The sequence below is a fragment of the Equus przewalskii genome, chromosome 4 (genome assembly GCF_037783145.1).
Source record: "Equus przewalskii isolate Varuska chromosome 4, EquPr2, whole genome shotgun sequence".
Lineage (NCBI taxonomy): Eukaryota > Metazoa > Chordata > Mammalia > Perissodactyla > Equidae > Equus > Equus przewalskii.
This window is the reverse complement of record NC_091834.1, coordinates 57,971,666-57,992,679: the sequence shown is the minus strand read 5'-3', so window position 1 is coordinate 57,992,679 and position 21,014 is coordinate 57,971,666. Positions and strand designations below refer to the sequence as shown.

Below are 21,014 nucleotides of genomic sequence, written 5' to 3'. Positions count from 1 at the left end.
GTAGCTTCACAAAAATTTATTTGCTTTTTAGGTCCTAGAAAAAATACACACACACACACACAACATCTCTAGAGACAGGCTGCAGCAGGAGAGCGTCAAGCTTCACTATTTTTGCAGATAGGTCAGCTGGGAATATCAACTTCCTAAGAGTACTCAGCTGCTTACTTTAAAGCAATGATTAATAAGAATGGACAAGTTCAACATAATGTCAGCGATAAATATAAGCACTCTTCATATCTGGCCTCAGCAAGCGCTGCAGTCAAGTAAATGCAAAGCCTTCAACAAAGTCGGAAAAAATCCAGTCCAACTTAATTAAGCTCAAGTGAAATTTTACCTTGATCTTGTTTTAAATAAGACATTCTGTTATAGATTTGTTCCTCTTTATTAGAACTTCATTAGAATTCTTACTAAGAAATGACAGCTCCTTATAACTGCTTATCCATTAGCCCCTTTGTTCGTTATTACAGGAGTTGAGATGGAGCAGAAAATTTTTCTTATGGATGAATAAGGAAATTCAGATGCAGAGTGGCATTTTGGAGCTCTGTTTGGAACTGGATCCCAAATCTCCTACCTTCTTGTCTGGGCGTCTTTCCACATTCCTGATCCTGGTTCAAGGAGCTGCAATCTAACTCTACTTCTCTTTAGCATAAAAATTCTTGCAGAGCTCTTTGGGCCCTGTCTCCGGTGTCTCTTCACCTGCTCACTCCTTAGTGCCTGGCGATTTGATTTGCTATCTTTGTCTCTTAACTAAAACAGCTCGCTCAAAGTCAGCAGTACTCGCCGATCATCAGTCTCTGTCCTCAAAGTCATCTCTGGAAATTTTATTTTACTGACCACCCCTTTCTTCCTGAAACTCTCCTCCTTTGGCCTTTCCCATTTTGTTTTCTTGTTATATATAATATTTATAAGTAAGCATCTCAGTACTATTTTAGATTTCCTGATGGTTGCTGATTGTTTCAAGTTATTTTCCTATTTATGCTTTATTTCCTTAATAGTGGAGCTTTTTGTTTCTACTTTGTCTTTTCTTCTCATCATATGTTCTTATTATTATGTGTTTAATTAATTGATTCAACAAATATTTATTGAAAGCCCATTACATGCTAGGTTCTGTTCTAGCTGTTGGGGGTTTAGGCATAAAAAAGGCAGACCTGTTCTCTATTAAGATAATTACAAATTGTAGTAAGTGATATGAAGATAAGAGGATGATGTGAAAGGAGTAAATATTTTATATTCTGTGGTCAAGGAAGAGGTGACATTTAAACTGAAACCTCTTAGATAAAACTGGTAAATGCAAAAAGCCAAATGAAGCACCTTCTAGGCACAGGGAATGCCAAGTGCAAAGGTGCTGAGGCTGGAGAATGCTGAGGTGTTCAAGAACCAGTCAAGCACTAGGCACCTTGTACTAAATTAATATGTCAAGGTAATGAAGTAATTAAAGAACAAAAATTCATTCAAATAGCATATAGATAAAACTTGTGGTTGATTAGTTTTTCATTTTTCTATCCACACAGTCCACAATCAACTCTACCATATTTTCTTATATATCTCACTATCTACAAGATACAGAGTGGATGCTAAGATGATGAATAAATAGCCCGTGTCCTGAAATATGCTATAGTTTAATCAGAGAAACAGGTATATGAATATCTATAGAAAAAAACAGTAAAATTAAACATATATATAGATAGATCTATCAATATATCTATGTATCTATCTAAATCACACTGTTACCAATTCCAAAGTCCAGTGGTATTACTATACCACTTGGCCCCCTATCCACACCTTTGTAGAACCTTTGTAGTCACCCATCAGAAACAATGACAGTACCCTTGTTGATTCTGTATGTTTATTACACTATTGTATGGTATTGTTACAAATATAGTATTTTCTCTACACCCACTTAGGTGGAACCTTTGTGGTCATTCCATTAAAAACAACTAAAATGCCCTGGAAGATTCTGTGTATTTATTGGGCACAGTACAGTATTTTTGTAAGTATAGAATGGTACAATACTAAACACAGTACAGTATTATGATATAATACTAACCTCAGTGTTATAATATCATATTCTCTACCATTCTGACCATTAAAACTTTTATCAAGAATGTCTCTTCTGATGCTAGGAGACAATATATATAAAAGAATTCAAAACCTCCTTTATAAACTGATTAATAATTTTTTACTTAATGGGGTAAATATTTTCAAGAAATACAGAATTCAGAAGTTTCTCGAGTCATATCTTTCTACTGCTCCAAAATGTTGAATGGCTCTCCATTGCCCGTATGATAAATCGCATCTTCCCAGAAAGGCCTCTTTTGCCCATCCCAGCATGAAGTGACCTCTGCTTCTTTGAACTTCCATAGCGCCATTCATTTGAAAATTAATCACATGCAACTTTGTGACATTTTTTATGTTATCTACTGTTCTATAAATCTTATATTAATATTTTACTTTTCATGTGATTATTCAGAAAACAAGCAAATGAATGGATCTTTGTAACTTATCTTTATTATAAGCTCCTCAAGAGCAGGGATCCAACTTTCTATTTCTTGGCATCCCCCAGTGTACTTAGGCAAGTGCCTTCCTGATAAGAAGTCAATAAATAATACCTGAATAATGTAGTCTTTGGTTAGAAGGGCCCTTTAGTTAAAGTAAGAGAAACCCTTCCTCTCTACGATGATTCTTTTCCTGATAACACCAATTACTGCAGGATCCTTAGAGAACGATTATAGTAAACAGTATATTATCAGTGGTATATTGAAGTGCGGCTCTCCCAAAACCGCATTAAAATCTAACATTGCTGTTGCAGTGAGCATGGCCTCAAATAAATAAACTTGTGAAATGTAATACATTGAGTGATGAAAAGCTCTAACATCATCAATCTTTCGTACCATTAAAGATAGATCATCTACTGTGAGCAACAAGACCAACTTGAGTTACCAGTTCCCTATGGTAGGTTAGTCATCTCAGGCGAGACATTTCCCAGGAAATGACATTCTCCTTTGCTTCTATTCATTAAAGACCACAAGTAAAGTAGGTAGAAAGAGCACAGGATCATAACTATGATTTTTAAAAGCTGACATCTGCAAGGACAAAAATCAGAGGACTTAATGTAACTAGTAAGAAAATGAGGAGCTTCATGTTTAAAAGTAAACTTGGATGTGGAAAGTTACAGAAGCAGCTTAAAGGACGGTGAAACAAAGGTTAAGATTCAATGATAAGACAGATGCTTGGGGAAAGTGCTTAAAAATTATCTTTCAACCACTACTTTGATTCAGTGGGTATGGAGGAGTCATTGGAGGGTCTAGAAAAGAGAAGGCTGTGGTCAAGATTCAATTTGCTCATTCTTAGTACCAGCTGTGGCTTCCATTAAGCCTTGTTTCCCTTCTCCACTCCACACCCTTTCCTTCAATTAAGTAAGCTCCTTTCCTCAGCCCACTGTTTACATGTCCTGCTCCTGATTTCACATTGCCTGTTACAGTCTCTCATCCACCAGATAACCTCATTTCACTTCCCTAGTCAGCCTATGTTTTCTTTCAAAAATTACCTTACATCTCAGTTCTTCCTGGAAACCTAGCTTGATTAGGTGGGTCAAGGTGAAGGTCATCTATATCCATAATAAAATATAATCTCTCCCTGTATTGCTTGAGACGTAACTGTAAAAGACAGTAACCCCAAAACATGTAGATATATGTGTCTAGACGCTTTAAAATATGAGTTTTGATCCTAGTCGTTTATTTAATATTTCCTAAGACCCCAGCATTAATTTAAAGGTATTCTGAAGCAAACATTTAAAATTCTAGTAAATGAACTGAAAAAGAAGAAAATGAAACATATGACGATATCAGAAAATAAAAAAGAAAAAACCCAACTTTTATGTAAGCAATTTAATTATTCATTATTCATGCAATAAATTATTATCAATTATTCATGCAACAAATATTTATTAGGCAGCTATTTTATGTCAGACACTGTGCTAAGCACCAGGGATGCAGTGTTGACCAATATAACTCAGATTTTGTTAAATAGGAATATAAAATATAACAACTGCTCAATAGCAAGTAGTTTTGAAAAAGTAGTCAGAGACTGATAAGAGATCAAAGCTGAGTCTATGCCAGTAGGTGAGATATCTGAGGGGACCTATTCATTCAGAGCTGCTCATGCTCAATGAGCAAAATGTGGTTCTGAACACCAGCTAAAGAGCATTCTGAAGATGCAAGTAAAATGATTAAGGTCAGAGAGTTTATTAAAGGAAAACCTTTCTAAAAAATGTTTAGATGGAGTAACTGTTGGTATATTTGAAAGAAGCCAGATTATAGCACATTCATGTCATAGGGAAAGAGGGGAATTTATATTCATGAAAGGACTTAAGAAAGAGTTAACAAGAAAGAAAAAGTTCTAAAAACAACCACCAAGTCCCCTCAACATATAAACCTATTTTCTTTGGTCCCAACAACCAAAAAAAAAAGAAAACCCAGACTTTCCAAAGGAAGTGGTGGAAGAAACCCCATTGCTTGAGACATTAAAAACCAGATGGTCCAAAGCCCCAGAAAATATTCATGCGGGATCAATCCTTCACTGGGTGAAAGCAAAGGGACCAGACTAGTGCAATTTGTGTTTTGAATCTATAGCTTAGAAATGTTGCAGAAATAAAGAGTTACATTTCCTTGGACTTCTCCTTAATTTCTTAGCTCTCCTCTGTGCTCTGACAGCGTTCTGTGTTGCCTTCTGTTAGAGCCAGCCACACAGGGATTGCCTGTTTACTTGGGTGTCTTTTCTGCTAGCTCCAAGTATTTCAAGCTTATCAGGTTTTCTCCCTGCCCCTACGGGGGTGCTGTGTGCCCTGGGTTCTGGAAATGCATCTGCACAATAGTTTTGCATTTGCTTCTGCTAGAGCCCCAGGAGTTTCACAATTTTCATGTTAAATGTCTTCATTTGGGAATACCACACTTGAGGAGAGTATAAATTTGGATCTCACATTGTACAGGCTTGGAGTTTTGATTTCTCACAGGAAAGCCTTTCCCTCCCACTCTGACTACCACTTTCCAGAGCCCTGCAAAGACAAAAAACTTCCTTGTGGCTTCCCTGGGCAGGTCAGGGTCTTAGTTCCAGCTCTCTCCTTCTCTTGGACTCAAGGCCATGTCCTGTATCATGGAGATGTTAAAACTCCAGCTTCAACCCCACCCTGCAAGTATTCCCCTTTGAGCCAGTAGGAAGAGAGGTCTGTTTCAGCTTGGTTGACCATATAGCTAGAGGTTGACTTCCTAGTCATAGCTAATCAATTATTGCAAAAACACTACAGTAGAGACTTAGCTTAATTATAAGTGCTTCATTTATAAGCTTTAATTCAAGGCAAATAAAGAAAAATTTGAGTATATATTATAGACAAGGCTCTATGCTGGGTGTCTACTGTCCTGTCTCCTGAGTATTAATGGGCTTTATACTCTTAATATTAATTTCTTCTTGCCAAGAAGAAACTTTTGTTGAATTTATGAAGGAAGAGATTTTAAATGTCTGCTAAATTTATGAAGTAAATGATCCCAAATGGCTGCTTATTACTATTTAGGGAAATAATGACATTCGTATATACAAAGAATTACTCAAAAGTTGTATCAAGGTAGAGATCTATCAGATCCAAATGTATACTTTAGTTTTATAAGCTAATAATAATACATATTTCCATTTAAGGTCGTGCCAAATGAGGTTAATGTTACATGAGAACATATCTTAAAAATGGGGTTGGCATTCTAATCAAGTGAAGTCCTCCTAATTTAAATAACTTATTTTATTCCCTATGCCGATCTATCATTTTCTCTCCCAGAAAGTCAAATCAGTTTTTGCACTATTGATTTGCAAAACTTACATGACATAAACATTGTGTGACAGAAGTTGTTCGTTATTAAGAGAGAGAATATCATTTCAAAGAAACTTGTCATCTGGAAATAGAGAAAATCACACAAAGTAATTTTATTTGTATCATGGCTTTTTCACTGTTGGCTACATTTGTGACAGCTGATTTCATATTAAATATTAACAGTATTTTGTTTATGCTTGACTCTACTACAGTAGGATGTAGATTTTACTCAGAACCTTCCTGGTTAGAAGATGTATCATTCCAGTTAAAGGATACACTTGTGGGCCAGTTATGAAGAACACAGATACTATGTATCTAAGAAAACTGGGCTACCAGTTTGATGTCAAAATTTTGAAGTTTTGCTTTATCCTTGAATTTTAGAAAGTTATTGTTTGGGACACCAAAAGTGGTAAGACACTGGGAATTTCATTTGGTTCAAACAAATAGAAACAGCTGTTAGCAACAGATACGGTTTTTAGGAAATCATGGATATTAATATAAACTGTATGGTTATAACGAAGGAGCTATGGAAACAGTTAATTTGTTGCTGGAAAGAGTGATTGATGGACTTTTGATATGGGAACCAAATTAGAGTTTATAATTCTCATTTTCAAGAAGACAAATACAGTAAAAAACATTGATATGTTTTGAGTTTCTTGCAGTGGTATATACCAAATCTTATTTGTAAATTTTTTTGTGTAATTTTGGTGACATTTACTTTAAAAAAGCCCAGCTGAATTGTGTTGAATCTTTTTGGTTTGTGAAGTGTGTCTGTGATTTGTTTTGTTTTGATATTACTTTTCAATATATGAAAATACCCATGAGACAGGCTCCTGCTGAATTTTTGGTCACTATGTCGTCAGTGCTATGAGTACACATTGTCAGTTGTTTAAACATTGTTGAATCCACTGTGGGCTGGCAAGAAGCATCTGGGAGCCAGACTTTTCCTGTGGACACATGCCAAGTAGTGTATTGTATTTCCTCACTAAAGCGAACTATATTGAGATAATTTTTCTTCTTGAGTTTTTTTAATCCAGAAATTATTTTCCAAAACTAAGTCAGGATCATATAATAAAATTATTTATAACTACATGAATTCCATAATAGCTGGTTGAGAATTACTTTTATTTAGCTAGAGTAGGTATAAATAAGTCATGCAATTAAACTACATTCAGAGAGTTAACGTTATTCTCCTGATTGGACTGTTCAGAAAAGTTCTTACATCATTTAATGTATTCTCTTTTAGATTTACTCTAAGGAAGGACAATAAACATTGAATGACCCTTTAATTAAGTACTATAGTGGGCATGCCATTACATTTACATGTTTGATTGCATTATTTAATTAGATGGAAATAAGACCTAAATGGCATTTTAATATGCACAATTAGAGCATAACATTAATTTTAACTAAAAATGCCAGGAAAAGTTTGTAAGATGTCATATTTAACTTTAAAAAAAAATCTGAACAGTTGGGCTTTGGGGATGAGAAAACAAGAATACTTTGCCATACTGGAAAATAGGTTAGGGAGGCGTTTCGGAGCACTGACACTACCTAGAGTCTAGGCCCTTAGGTGGCAGGGATTTGTCATGGATATGGTTACTCCATCTGCCACCCCGGGACACTGTTGGGTGAGACCTTTAAAAAGTAGGATCTGGTTTGCCCGCCATGTACATTAAAAGTACCCTGGCTCTTTCACATGAGAGCAGACATTTTGTTTACGTTGGCCTTATTTCTGGAATCCAAGTAAGAGACACTTTGCAAATGAGAGTTCAACTTATCCCTTTAGGGGGCCCAAACTGAGTAAGTGTGTTGTTTTTTAAGCTCAGATTTTTATTCTTACGTACTATGAAGAACATCAAATACTATTTTGTGGGAATGAGCACCAAGATCTCCATCAGATGAGCTTTGGGTGCCTAACCTCTCCTTCTTCCCTCTGGAGTTCTGCCTTGCTTCTTTTGGCAACTCCTTTCTATGGAAATACCCTAGTTCTAGAAGATCTTTCAGTTTCTAGGCACTGTAACATATTTTATCATAAATTTGTCTGTATGTCAAAAAAATACCTCTTACCTTATAATTGAAAATGCCTTAAAAACATAATTCTGAAAGTCTGTGCACAGCCCCTCGTAGGTACAGGGAAATTTGTATGTCGAGAGTGCCATTCTTTTGTATTATGTAAAGTGCTTTAATTTGCTGCATTTTTCATGTCTTACCGCAGTCAGATCTGGTGAGGAACTATAGCGATCTTATTCAGGATTAATCAATCTTCTCGGCTCCCGGCTAGGACGGAAGCTGCTCTGGGTTCTGCTTGCTTCAGGGCTTGGCCTCACTCTGTTTTTTCATCATATTCAGTGTCTGAGAGCGAGGTGATGGGAGATGATTTTTCCATTTGCAAGCTGCCTCCCAACTGAAAGAAAAATGGAGGGGGCAAATGCCAAGCTCTTCACTTTCTGTGGCCATTACTGACATGACTCTTCTCCTGTTTTTCAGCAAGGTATACTATTTTTCAAGGGAGCTATTTTTTTTTTTTAGACTGTCATAGTTAGCCATGTTATTTTGTCATTGAGGAGTGTTAAAAATAAGAATATATGTCAATATGACATCATGAATATTAACTCTCTCGTAAGTTGCATGTTATGGCAATAGGTAAAACTGCTGTCTAATTAATCAACAAATACAGGAACAAGTGATCTATGCAAGACCTTACATCAAAAGGGAAGAAAGAGCATAGTGCTTCAGAGCTTGAGCTCTGGAGGGAGACACCTGGGTTCAAATCCTGACACTACTTCTTTATAGCTGTGTTATGCTGAGCACATTACTGACGTTTCTTTGCCTCCATTTCATCAGTAAAATGGGAATAACAGCAATCCCTTCTTCATAGGGTTTTGAGGATTGAATGAGATTTATGTGTACAGTGGCTAGCATGGTGCTTGGTACATAGTAAATCCTCAGATTATTATTTATAATCACTGTTTTATATAAATCTATGTACTGTGCATTTTGTTGATCACTTTACCACATTTTATCCTTGCAATAGTTCTCTAAAGTAGATTTTATATTTCTGTTTTCCAGATTGAAAATTGAGGTTCAGAGAGTTTAATTAGCTTGTCTAAGCTTGTACAGCTAGTAAAAGAAGGGATTATAGGAACTTCTGGAATATGAATTTTACTTGCATTTCTATAGTTCCCTTGTATCTTTTGGGATTAATATGGGATTAATTTCTGCTTTACTAATTCCATTGTAATTAATTTTACATTAGTATTATTTTTAGTGAGATAGACCTATATTTTGAAGCTTAAAAGGCACATGATATTTGAAGATAGTGTTCTAATTAGCTTACATTCAAATAAGCATAGAACACAAACCATTGGAACCTTATGTAAAAGAAAGCCTCAGAAGATGTGGCTCTAGATCGGTCTTTCTCAGATTTTGCCCCAGGACCAGGAGCATGGGCCGGGAACTTGTTAGAAATGCATATTCTCGGGCCCACTCCAAATCTGCTGAGTCAGAAACTCTACGAGTTGAGTGGAGCCCAGCAATCTGAGGTTTAACAAGTCCTCCACGTGATTCTGAGGCCTGCTAAAGTTTGAAAAGCACTACTCTCGGTAAACAGCACTTCATGGTGATATGCTAAGGATATTGATGTAGCTCATAATATCTAGTCCCAAACTGAAAGTTATATATCGCAGAGGGAGCATGTGGTAGTAATGGAAAAATACAAGTGGGGCTGTTATGTGATAATTGCCCTATAAATATTATTACATATTCAATACTGTGTGCTCGATCCCTTCCATGCCTTGGCTTCTAAGCAGGTGGTAGCTATTACTTTCAGGCACAGCCAGTTTCAGGCACAGGCACAACAAAGGACTGAGGACCAAGAGTGACTCTCTCCCCACACTCAGCGTATGTCTGGGACACACAGAGCCAGGGCTCAGGAGGGGTTAGATTTTTTAGTATTTAGCAACTAGAAATTTTCAACTAAGAGGAACTGAGACTAAGAATATGGAGAGGGAGGAAAAGCAATAAAGTCATTACCATTGTATCTTTTCATTTCTTCAGATGTAGTTTAAACGTGGAAGTAGCATATTAAAAAATGGGTGAGGCTGAAGGACATATTAAGTAAATAGGGAAACTGCTGCTATATCCAGATTTAATTGTGGAAAAAATTAGACAAGGACAGTTGTCATCTTAGAATCCATCAAAGCCAATGAGAAAAACACTGGCCATCAACTAGACGTATTTGCCTGCACTTTAGGAAGGCAGATTTTGGAAAATTCAGAGAGAGAATAGGCACAAATGTATGGTATTAAAGACAAACAAGTATTTTAAAAATACCATTTAATCTCAAACGATTCCAATAAGCAAAAAATGGAAAGTAAAATATCTCAGTGTTCTCATGCTAGAATCTATCCAATGAATGCAACTTTTAAAAGAAAGGACATATATTAACCATTGAAATGGCCAAATAACCACAGAAAATATGAAAATAACTGAAATTTGTAAATTATGCTAAGTACAACAAAAGGTGTACAGTTGCTATGTGTTTTTGAAATTTATTAGGGGCAGTAATTTAAAGAGAACAATTCAGTTTCTATTCTACTTGCTCCTCTTTTGTCAAGAATTATCCTCCAACTGGTAAGATTGGTAAGAGGTAACAGAGGCCCAGAATGGGTAAAGAGATCTAATAGAATGCCTAGCCAATCAAAATCTTTTTAGTTTTTATTCCACAAGTGTTCGTGGAAAACATTTTTTCTTCCAGCCCCTGTCTTAGGCTGTGGTAATATAAATATACCCTTGTGGAGTTCACACTTGGAGGAAGTAGACTAGTAGACAGATGTTTATAGTACTTGGAGAGGATACTGTATGTTTTGAGTACTCTGATAATGGAGGCCCGTACCAAGGCTGTGAGAGCACAAAGGGGAGAGTGGCCAGTTGCCTGGAGGGGTTTGGGAAAAGCATCCTAAATTGGGGGCCATTTGAGCCATGTCTTAAAGATGAGTAGGAGTTAAGTTTGTCTTCTGTCCCAGACATACAAGACAACTTGTGAATGAAATCTTTGAATTACTGTCACTGATTTTGAGGGAAACATGCAGGATGAGAGATGTTAGAAGATTGAGGTCTAGCGTTTAAATTGTAAACTCCTCAAAAAGAGAAGAAAGTTGTAGTATCTTAGGCTAGGTTCCCTGGAACAGACTGTGAGACAGTTGTAGGTAGGTTTATTGGTGTGATCTTGGGAGCTACCTCCGTATGAAAATGAAGAAGGCAGATTGTGCAGGAGAAGTTGACTCACAATGTAGCTGTGACTGAGGCCTCAGCTGAACTTTTGAGGAGCTCTGGGGCTGGGATGACTCTTCAAGGTTGTGCCAAATTGAGGCCAAGGAGCCTGTCTTTATATCCCCCGCATTGGCTAATCTTTGGCTCCAGGCTGTCCTCTGGGAGGAGTGTAACCTTGAGTGAGGCAATTCCCCTGCAGCTGATGGCAAGTCCTAGTGAGGGACACAGCTGTGAGCCAGCCGCACTCTGAGTCCCAGCAGTTGGAGGCTGGTTGTGTTGGCCCAGGGCATTCTGGGAGGAACACTACATTATCCACTGCAGGTGCATTCTGCAAATTCTAGACAGTTTAGGGACTTTGAAGTGGACTCCAAAGAAGCTACTAAATTAAGGTATCAAAGAGAATCTTTTATCCTATCTGGAAGATGAAATAATGATTACTATAACCCAACATGGGCTCAAGGAAATGACAGACATATAACTGGACTTCAGTGAGGCATTTGGCCAGGATTCTCCTGGAATCTTTAGAGATATAAAGAGCCCTGGATAACTGACTGTACAGCTGTGCCCAAAGGGTGTTGATTAATTGATTTTGTGAATGCCTTAGAGTTTAATTCTCAATACTGTCATAGCGCCATATTCATCAATGCCTTGGATGAAGGTATACAGGCTATGTGCCCAATAGACCAAAATCATCAAACCTAACAAGATGAAGTATGATAGGATATCACACTTGCTCCAAGAATCTAGTTGCATGAGTATGAGAAAGGAAATACTTGGCTCTACAGCAAATAGGAAATCACATAGGGATTTTGGCCAACAGCTCAATGAGTCAACAGTGTAATGTGGTTCAATCCTGAGATTGTTTGCTTCAGGAATATAAAATGATTATCAAACAGTGTTCTGGGTTAGCAGGATATCAATTTTTTCAAGATGTGGATCAACAATGTTTAGATATTTAACGAAAACTACCCTAGAAAGTATAGGGCAGCGATTCTCACCCTTTTTGTTCTCAGGAGCCCTTTACAGTCTTAAAAATTATTGAGGACCCCAAAAAGCTTTTGTTTATGTGGGTTATACCTCTCAATTTTACTGTATTAGAAATTAAAACTGAAAAATATTTTAAAATGTTTATTAATGAATTAAAAAGTCACAATAATAAACACATTACATGGGAGCACAAATTATGTATTTTTAGGAAAAATAGCTACATTTTCCAAAAATATCAGTGAGAAGAATGGCATGGTTTACATTTTTGCAGGTCTCTTGAATATCTGTCTTGATAAAAGACATTTAGACTCTCATATCTGTTTCTGCATTCACCTTGCTGTGATATGTTTTAGTTTAAGTACAGTCAGCATATGAAGAAAGTCCAGCTTCATACAGATATGTAGTAAGAAAGAGAAGTATTTTAATAGTCCTTGCACATAATGGTACATATTCTTCTTTGATACTGTACCCAAACTTGACAAGTGGTAGTTAAAGGTTAGTTGCAATATGAAATCCAAAACCTTATCAATGAACTTTTCATACTCTGTAACATTAAAATTTATGGGTCCGTCTCGTACTTTGAATGGATCTTTTACCCATGCATGCTTTTGTAACATCATGCGTTGGTCAGTTGGAAAATATTGGTTTACATTATGCAGAACTTCCAAATATTGACATAATTATGATACAACTAAAAAAACATTCATTAATATCACCACCAATCTCATTAGAAAAATCTTTAAATACTGGAGAGCTGTCAAGCTCACAGTGGCAGATATGTTTCTAAAATTCCAATTTTTGCTTGAAAGCTTAAATTTTATCATTGGCAGTAAATGTCACTTATTTTCTTTGAAATAACAAGCTCAGTTAGTTCATTTCTGAGAAAATGTCTGCCACATTCCCAAGTCTGAGTAACCAGAGTTTGTCTGTCAGTCATTCTTTCAAGCAAGAATGGTGTACCATGAAAACGGTTGCTGGTTCGCCTGGCCACTCAGTCTCTTGCACGTCTGGAGATGCAGCAGCAGTGCTTATGCGTTCTTCTGATTTTGTCACACAGAGTATTAAAAAGACATGTATTCAAGGTTGATATTGAATGAAAATAATTTTTACTGCTTCATCAAGGACAATCTTAGGTGAGAGTGGCTTGTTTGTTTTTAATGCCAGTGCAAGGCAGTGTGGAACACAGTGACGGTTGGGTGCCGCTGAGTTGATTTATGCTGAGGTGTCAGCAGTTTACCCATCGTTGCCTTGCAGCATCAGTGTAAATGTTAACACAATGAAAAAGGCAAATATCTTAATTTTATTATGAAAATGGTTCTGACCTCATAGACCTTCCACCTCCTGAAAGGGTCTTGGAAACCACTGCTGGTGCAAGGGATGTGGAACCAATAAGTCTAATGGGTGATGGTTCCTCTTATGGTCCTGTGCTTTTTTTTTCTTGGATTCTTGAAAATGAGGTCAAGGTACACTGCACGTGGAGAGGAAGAGTGTATTTGCATAAACAAACAGAGGAAACAGAGCCCAGCCTGTAACAAATGAGTTCTGAATCTGTATATCTGCTTTCTTCCTAAGATTCTAGAAGACAGTTGTAGATCCTTAGAAAACAGCCATGTTACAATTAGCTGATCTTAACACCAACCTGTTTATCATTAGATAGTATTTTTTTACAGAATAAAATTTAAAACAAACCAAACTCTAGGTTGAGATGAATATTTTAGTTTCTACAAAGGGATTCAAAACAGTTTATAATGAAATACATATACATTTGGATAAGAAATGTATGAGGATAATGAAATACATATATATTTGGGTATTTTTATTAAAAATGAGAATAAAGAGGGGCTGGCCCCGTGGCTGAGTGGTTGGGTTCGCGCGCTCCACTGCGGGCGGCCCAGTGTTTCGTTGGTTCGAGTCCTGGGCGCGGACGTGGCACTGCTCTTTGGGCCACGCTGAGGCAGCGTCCCACATGCTACAACTAGAAGGACCCACAACGAAGAATATACAGCTGTGTACTGGGGGGCTTTGTGGAGAAAAAGGAAAAAAATAAAATCTTTAAAAAAAAAAGAGAATAAAGAGACTAACCTGGTGGCATAGAGGTCAAGTTCGCACTCTCCACTTCTGTGACCTGGGATTTGCGTGTTCGGATCCCGGGCGCGGACCTGCACATGGCTCATCAAGTCGTGCTGCAGTGGCATCCCACGTACAAAAGAGAGGAAGATTGGCACAGATATCAGCTCAGCAACAATCTTCCTCAAGCAAAAAAAAAAAAAAGAAGAAGAAGAAAGAAAAAGTAGAAACTGAATAAAACTGGTCTAGAAGGAGATGTTAATGGTATTAGTGGTTATAGATAGGTATTGGATGAGTTAAAAATTTTTTTTCTTTTTTGCTTATCTCTGTTTTCTGACTTCCAGCAATAAACAGATATTGCTTTTGTAACAACAATAACAAAACAGGTTAATATAAATTAAAAAAAAGAGCTTATATGTAGTAAGCTATAATTGTACCAAAAATCTAGAGCCAGATAGAGGTTACTATAACTGAGAAATAATTTAGTTTGGACCTTCTTGAGTTAAAAGAATTTTAATATTGCAGAATTTATTATAAATTTTAATTAAAAAGCTAAGAATTTGAGCTTGATAGAACAGTTAGAAGAATTTTATATTATTGCACGTAGTGGATATAATACACTGGGACAAGAAGAAGCCGCATTTCATAACTTCCCCACGTCTGGCACTCTTTAGGAGTGGATCGTTTTCTGACTTAGTTGCATCTGACTGACGGAATCTGGCCTATTAAAACCTTATTTTTAACTTATGTGCTTTCTTTACCTGTGATAGTTGCCTGTAAATGACCAAGTCTATATAGGACTGCCCCTGAAGAGAGAAGTACCTCGAGAGCAGCAGGAGGTTTTTTCAGAAATGTCTGCAGTGCATGTTGCACAGAAGGCAGTGCAGGGAGAGAAGAGCGGGTGCAGGTTGCATGACCTTGGTCCAGTCATTTAGCAGCCCCTGTCTGGTTCCCCTTTAATGAAAGAAGGAAGTTGCACTAGATTATATCTAAGGTTTCTTTCCCTTCTAAGCTTTTCCCCTGATTCTGTCAAATGAGATCCTTGTTTGAATTTGAGTTTTTTCCCAGCATCTTAACCATGATGTTAAAAGTTTGTCTGTGAAAAATTATTTTTTTTGCATTTTCGGATTTGTGTTTAAATCGTTAATTTTAGTATCATAGTACAGAAATTTATTGTCATCTAATGGCCTTTCTTTTTGCTTTTTAAGTGCAATGATAAACTTTTCCTATCAAACCCTATTATAAGAACAAAATGTCAAGGTTGAAAATTAAATTGTGTGATTGAACAACTTATTTTGTTGCTTATTTTGTTGACTTTTATATGATATTAACCTTCTTGGTTGCTAAATTAATAAATGGTTGCAAAACACCTAGCTCTTAAGGTAATGAACTTGATGCAGCATGCTAATTGTGTATTTTTTTCCTTGAGAAATCTGATTATCTCATCGTCCTCCCTAAACCCTGTTCAAAGTGCGATGGGATAGACATTATTCTTTCTACATTACGGAGCTGCCACTGAGAATTAGGAACAGTGTCAAGGTTACTTGAGTAACTAGAGTTTTAACCAGAGGCCCCAGTTTGCCTAGTTTCCAGGAGAGTAAACATGACTGTAAATATGCCATTTCAGTCATTTTTATCTTTCTGTTCATTTTGAAGTTCGTATAATACTAAAAGGCACGTGCTTCTATCTTTATAAAAATATATGTTTTATTGCTGTAAAATGTATGTCATTCTATTAAATAAGTAGAACAATTCTTCAGAAGCATAATTTTTAAGTTACCAGTAGTGCAGGATTTATAGGCCCTTAAGGAGCTCACTTTCTTCATTGTCATAATTTTGAATCCTCTTGCCCATGTCCCTTTGACTCTACTCTTCCACGTTTCTAACCTTTCCACCAGCTTTGTAGCTTGGCCTAGGTCTTGAGAGAGAAGAGGGGGTGAGGTGCCGTATGTGTAAATCCTTCCTGCATTTCTCCGTCTTTTATGTCGTACTACTAGGAGTGGCCAGAGGTGTCTTTGGTTCCCCATCCTGTCTGTTCCATCTTCTCTCACTTGGGTGTCTTGCTTGCAACACCCTGGAGCCTGAACTCTTGATGAAATGTGCAGGATAGCCTGGTGCTCTGAAATGTAGGTGAATTTCTTTCAGATCTGTGTGTGTAAAAAGACTCAGCTTTACCATCTACATTTAAACATGTTTTCCTGGTTGAAATTAAGTTACGAAGTATCAAATAGTGTGTGCTGGCTGTGGGGGCAGTTGAGTGTGCGGAACTTCAGAGGTGGGGAAGGAGCCTTGGGAGAAGAGAAGGAGAAGAGGCGTGTTTTGAGCATCCCAACTTGACATTCTGTTTCTAAAAAGATTGCTTAAACTAAGATGTACTTCAAATACAATGCTGCGGTAGGATAGAACCTACCCATTTCTGGTGAAAATGTTCTCCAAATCCATAAACAGGCAGTATTCAAATGAAATTTTAGAAAACAATCCATCTATAAACTGGAGGTTTTAATGAAAATCGAGGAAGTGGCATTATGGCTGAGAGCTGGGGCATTAGAGGCACATGAGAAAGTTTCAGTCGCAGCTCTTGTTCTGACTGGGTGTGTGAACATGGACAAGTTATTCAAGCTCGGTAAATTTCATTTTTGCATCCATAAAACGATGATAAAAGTGACTATTACCACCCTGTAGAATTGTGAGGATTTGATTATATAATGGATATAAATGCATATGGTATGAATGTTTGAGCAATAAGTAGTAACTTTTCTTGAGACAAATATATAGTCACATAATCAAATGAAGCCTAGACGCATGGAGATCTAAACCCGCTTTATTTCAGAGCATAACTCTTGATTCTGTGATCTTGTGTTTTAAAATACATTGTAATTTAGTAGATCCATTTCCTGAAAGTGTTTAGTGAGAAAGGTAATCATTGCGTGAATCAAAGGTTTTCTTATGTTGTGTTCCCCTTCTCCCTGGAAGACATGAGAAAATCAGCCTGCAGCTCTGATGTGAACATCACACGCCCTATTTTGGTGCTAACAAATTGTCTTTAGCCTTTTTAAGCAATATCAGCTACATGTGTCATTTGCTTATCACTTTTCTTTTTTGGTTATTTATCCTTAAAAAAAGAACGTTAGTAAGCCAGAAATAGGCTTTTTCTAAAAACTGCATAGCTAGACAAATTTGTGATCCTTATTAGGGTAATAATCCATCTGTTATGGAACTGGATCAATTTGTAAATTAAATTGATTACTCTAGCAGGGAAAAAAGATCTTGCCTTTTCCCACAGTAAGCATTTCCTCAAGTGATAGTCATCCTAAAAGATTTGGGAAGTCTCAGTTCTCTGCTATTCTTCTTCTCTTTGCTCAACCTAGTAAGAGCGCTAAATATCTGTTAAAAAGAAGAGTGAGAGTGGAGTGGAAGCTTTTGGATTCTACAGGGTCTGCTTGCTCCTGGAAGTTTCATATTTTTGACAGAGTTTAATGTTAAAACATTTTCATGACTACCAGAACGTTTCTAATACTCATTGGTTAGTTTAGTAAATGTATAACTATGTTTGAATTATCTTCTGCAATTAGTTCACTTTACTGTTTTCATCTTGTCTAATCAAAAAAATCTCCTGATGATTCTCTAACAATGTGTGATTGGAATAACAACTTCACATGTTGAAGAATTTTGTGCTGCAGCTGAGAGGCATGTAAATACAAGCTGCTTATTTGCAAGAAGCTTCCAGATTTGCAATATGATTGCTATGGAAACCACATAATGAAAACCTTATAACCATCTGTGTGGTTTGATGGATTTTACTGCATAGCTGAGCTGTTTTTGTTTACTGTTATTAAAATGTTGAATGGAATATATTAACCCACAAACATTGACTATTTGAGGTATTAATTAGTATCGTATAATGACATTGTGCCTCAACACCAAAATAAAATATGTTTAATAATAAACCTAAAAAAAACAACGTGTGTATGTTTGTAATATATTGTGAAGGTGATTGTTGCCTGGAATTTCGATCACTTATCCTTATATATTTTTTGAGTGGTGTGGGGAGGTCTGCTCTTTTAATAAATGAATATAGTAGGATTTATTTTCATGATTTTTGAATCCATTTGACCACTCAGTATTTATTGAACATCTCTGTACCAGATTCTATTCAAGGTTTAGTCTGAATTTTTTTCCCCTAAGATTAAAAAGAAAAAGCACACCAAATTTGATTTTGTTGTCTTTTATGTGGAAGCTGTTCGTATTGTTAGCCTGAGATAAAATGAGTTGTTTGAATATTGTTAAGAAAAATTGATGAATGAAACACATCATTTTTTACCTAAAAATATCAGTACTAGATTTGAAATGGAGAAAGGAAGTGTTTTTAATGAGTATCTCATCAGCTAAAATACTGCTTATTAAGCATCTCACGTAGATTTCAATTCGGATGCTTCATAGTAAATATTGATACTTAAGTAAATATTCTTAATAATATTATTCTGGTAATTTAAGAATATGTTGTACACATTATAGACACTTAAATTTTAATAAAATAAGAATAAATTCATAGTAATAAATTCTCCTAAATTTATTGTTAACTTTACCAAGAACAGAGTTTTCCCATCTAATTATGTAATTAGTTTTTGTGGTATCTGGACACGGACTTTGTGAGTCTAAATCGCATAGTCTCTTCTTAAGAGCCAAGAACAGTGCTTCCTATGTTGATGTGGTTATGGCTTTTGACTTGAGGACAAGTGCCCTTAACTATTTTTTAATTTCCTCCTTACTGTTGAATTTGTGACCAAATGGGAAAAGAGGGAGGGCTGGGGAAAGAGAGTGTGAAAAGAAAGGCAAGCTTTCTCCTTCACCTTTTAAAAAATTAGCTATCTGTAAAATGAGTAGGTTGGATTAAATGACTGTAAATGTCCCTAATACCTTTAAAATTTGTATGAAAACACCCTATTATCCATTTATGATAAGTGGTCCTTGAGGTTTGGCATAAGTGAGATAACTGCTGTTGAAGAGAAAAGAGATAGGATTTAGTATTAGGCTTTTTATTAGGTTTTCTATATGTTAGTTACTATTTGATTGAACGATATTAAATTGCCAATATTAGCTTCAACTTAATATGTATAAGTACCAAATATTTCCAGCTTTTTCTGATATTGGAGCTTTCATTATTTGTTTGAATTGAGTTTCAAAAATTCAAAACAGTTATATTTGTCTTGTAAGCACAGTAACTCTCAAGCTTGATTTAAATGCTGATTTTTATTCATCACCACTTTAAAATTTGCCTGAGACTTCTAAACTTGTGTCTGTAGTCCTGACCTCTCTACCAAATTCTCCAGTTGGACCCTGGACATTTCCTCTGGGTTACCCCACCAGTATATTAAATCTCTTATGTCAGAAACACAACTCCTTGTGTTCCCTCAGCAAGATAGCTTATCTTGACTATTCTCTTTTTGGTAATGTTCCCATTTCCCAGTTAACTAAGCTTAAAACCTGAGTCATCTTTGGTTGTTCTTTTTCCCCTTAGCCCTCCCCTCCAGTCAGGCAGAAAGTTTATCAGTTCTAGTTCCTTTGCCTCTTGTAACCATCTCCTTTCCATTTCCTCTGCCTCTTCAGTTCAGGACTTCCTTCCCCTTTAGCTTGACTCCCAGTGGTCTCTCTCCCCTCTGCCCCTCCTGCAGCTGTCTGGGACGATGGGATCCGAAGACCATTCCTCAAGTATAGTTTTAGTCCTGCCCTTACTCTGCTCCCAAATCTTCTGGGGCTCCTATTGCCCACCAAATAAAAGTCTAAAGTCCATCGCAGGATGTTTGTGGCCCAGACTACTAGCATTATCTCCAACCCTGCTCTTCCTCGAGGAGTACCACATTCTTTAGCCAAAATGAATGAACTGTACCTTGTCCTTTTGTTCATGCCTCTCCCTCTGTCTGGAAATTTCCTTCTTCCATCTCTCTTATTCAAATTCTCTCCATCCCTCAGAGCCTTCATGATATTCTGCAGTTGATGGTTTCTCTTCTGCACTCCTTCAATACTTTGTGCCTCACATGTCAGGTTTTATGCCCCTTAACCCATTTTCCTTTAGATCCTGTCTTTGCTCCCCTCCTGAAGGCAGAAGCTCACTGCTATCCTTGCCTCCCTGGTAGAACTTCTCTCTCTTACAGGTAGTTAGTACTCAATGAAGATTTATCGGTTGAATTATTTAATAGTCATAACAGCTATACTTATATATTTTGCATATTTTTCTTTAAAGTTTTGGATTTTCCTTGAAATTATGATTCTTTTTGAACCCAGTTTTCCTTTGGCCTGCCATTTCGTTCGTATGTCCAGCTTTAAATATTTCTAGGTGAGGAAAGTGGTAATGTAATAAATATTTCTTTGATGTAAAAGAATTAAATTGCCTGTTGATTCTGTTTAGAACTCTTCTCAGCTAATCTTATCATATGTCTTCTATAACTTGAGGAAGGAATGTGACGGGAGAGTGGTGTGGAAATGATATACTGAGGCACTGAATATATGCAGGATGGAGAACAGGGGCTTTATAATCACAAACCTAAGTGTGAATAACAAACATGGGAAATTTCTTTACCTTTTTGAGTCTCAATTTACTCATCTGTAAAATGAAGAATTAAAAATTGTTTCCCTGTGAATCTTCACATCTGCTATACTGTATGATGCATGGTAGGTCCTCAGTATGATTTGGGGGGAATTACCTTGATGTGTGAGGATTCTTCTAGTGTCTTCCTGTGAAGAATAAGTGAGAAGACATATGAAGTATCTCGTACTCAAATTACTTATAGGTTAACTGTATTTTTACATCACACATTTTCTCTGCTATACTGAT

The 21,014-nt window shown here is 36.6% G+C and overlaps 1 protein-coding gene across 1 annotated transcript in view; it reads left to right on the top strand.

Annotated features, from left to right (window-relative positions):
• The window catches only part of SKAP2 (src kinase associated phosphoprotein 2), a 169,797-nt gene that overhangs the window by 126,809 nt on the left and 21,974 nt on the right, over window positions 1-21,014 (top strand). The gene's annotated exons all lie outside the window — the stretch shown is intronic.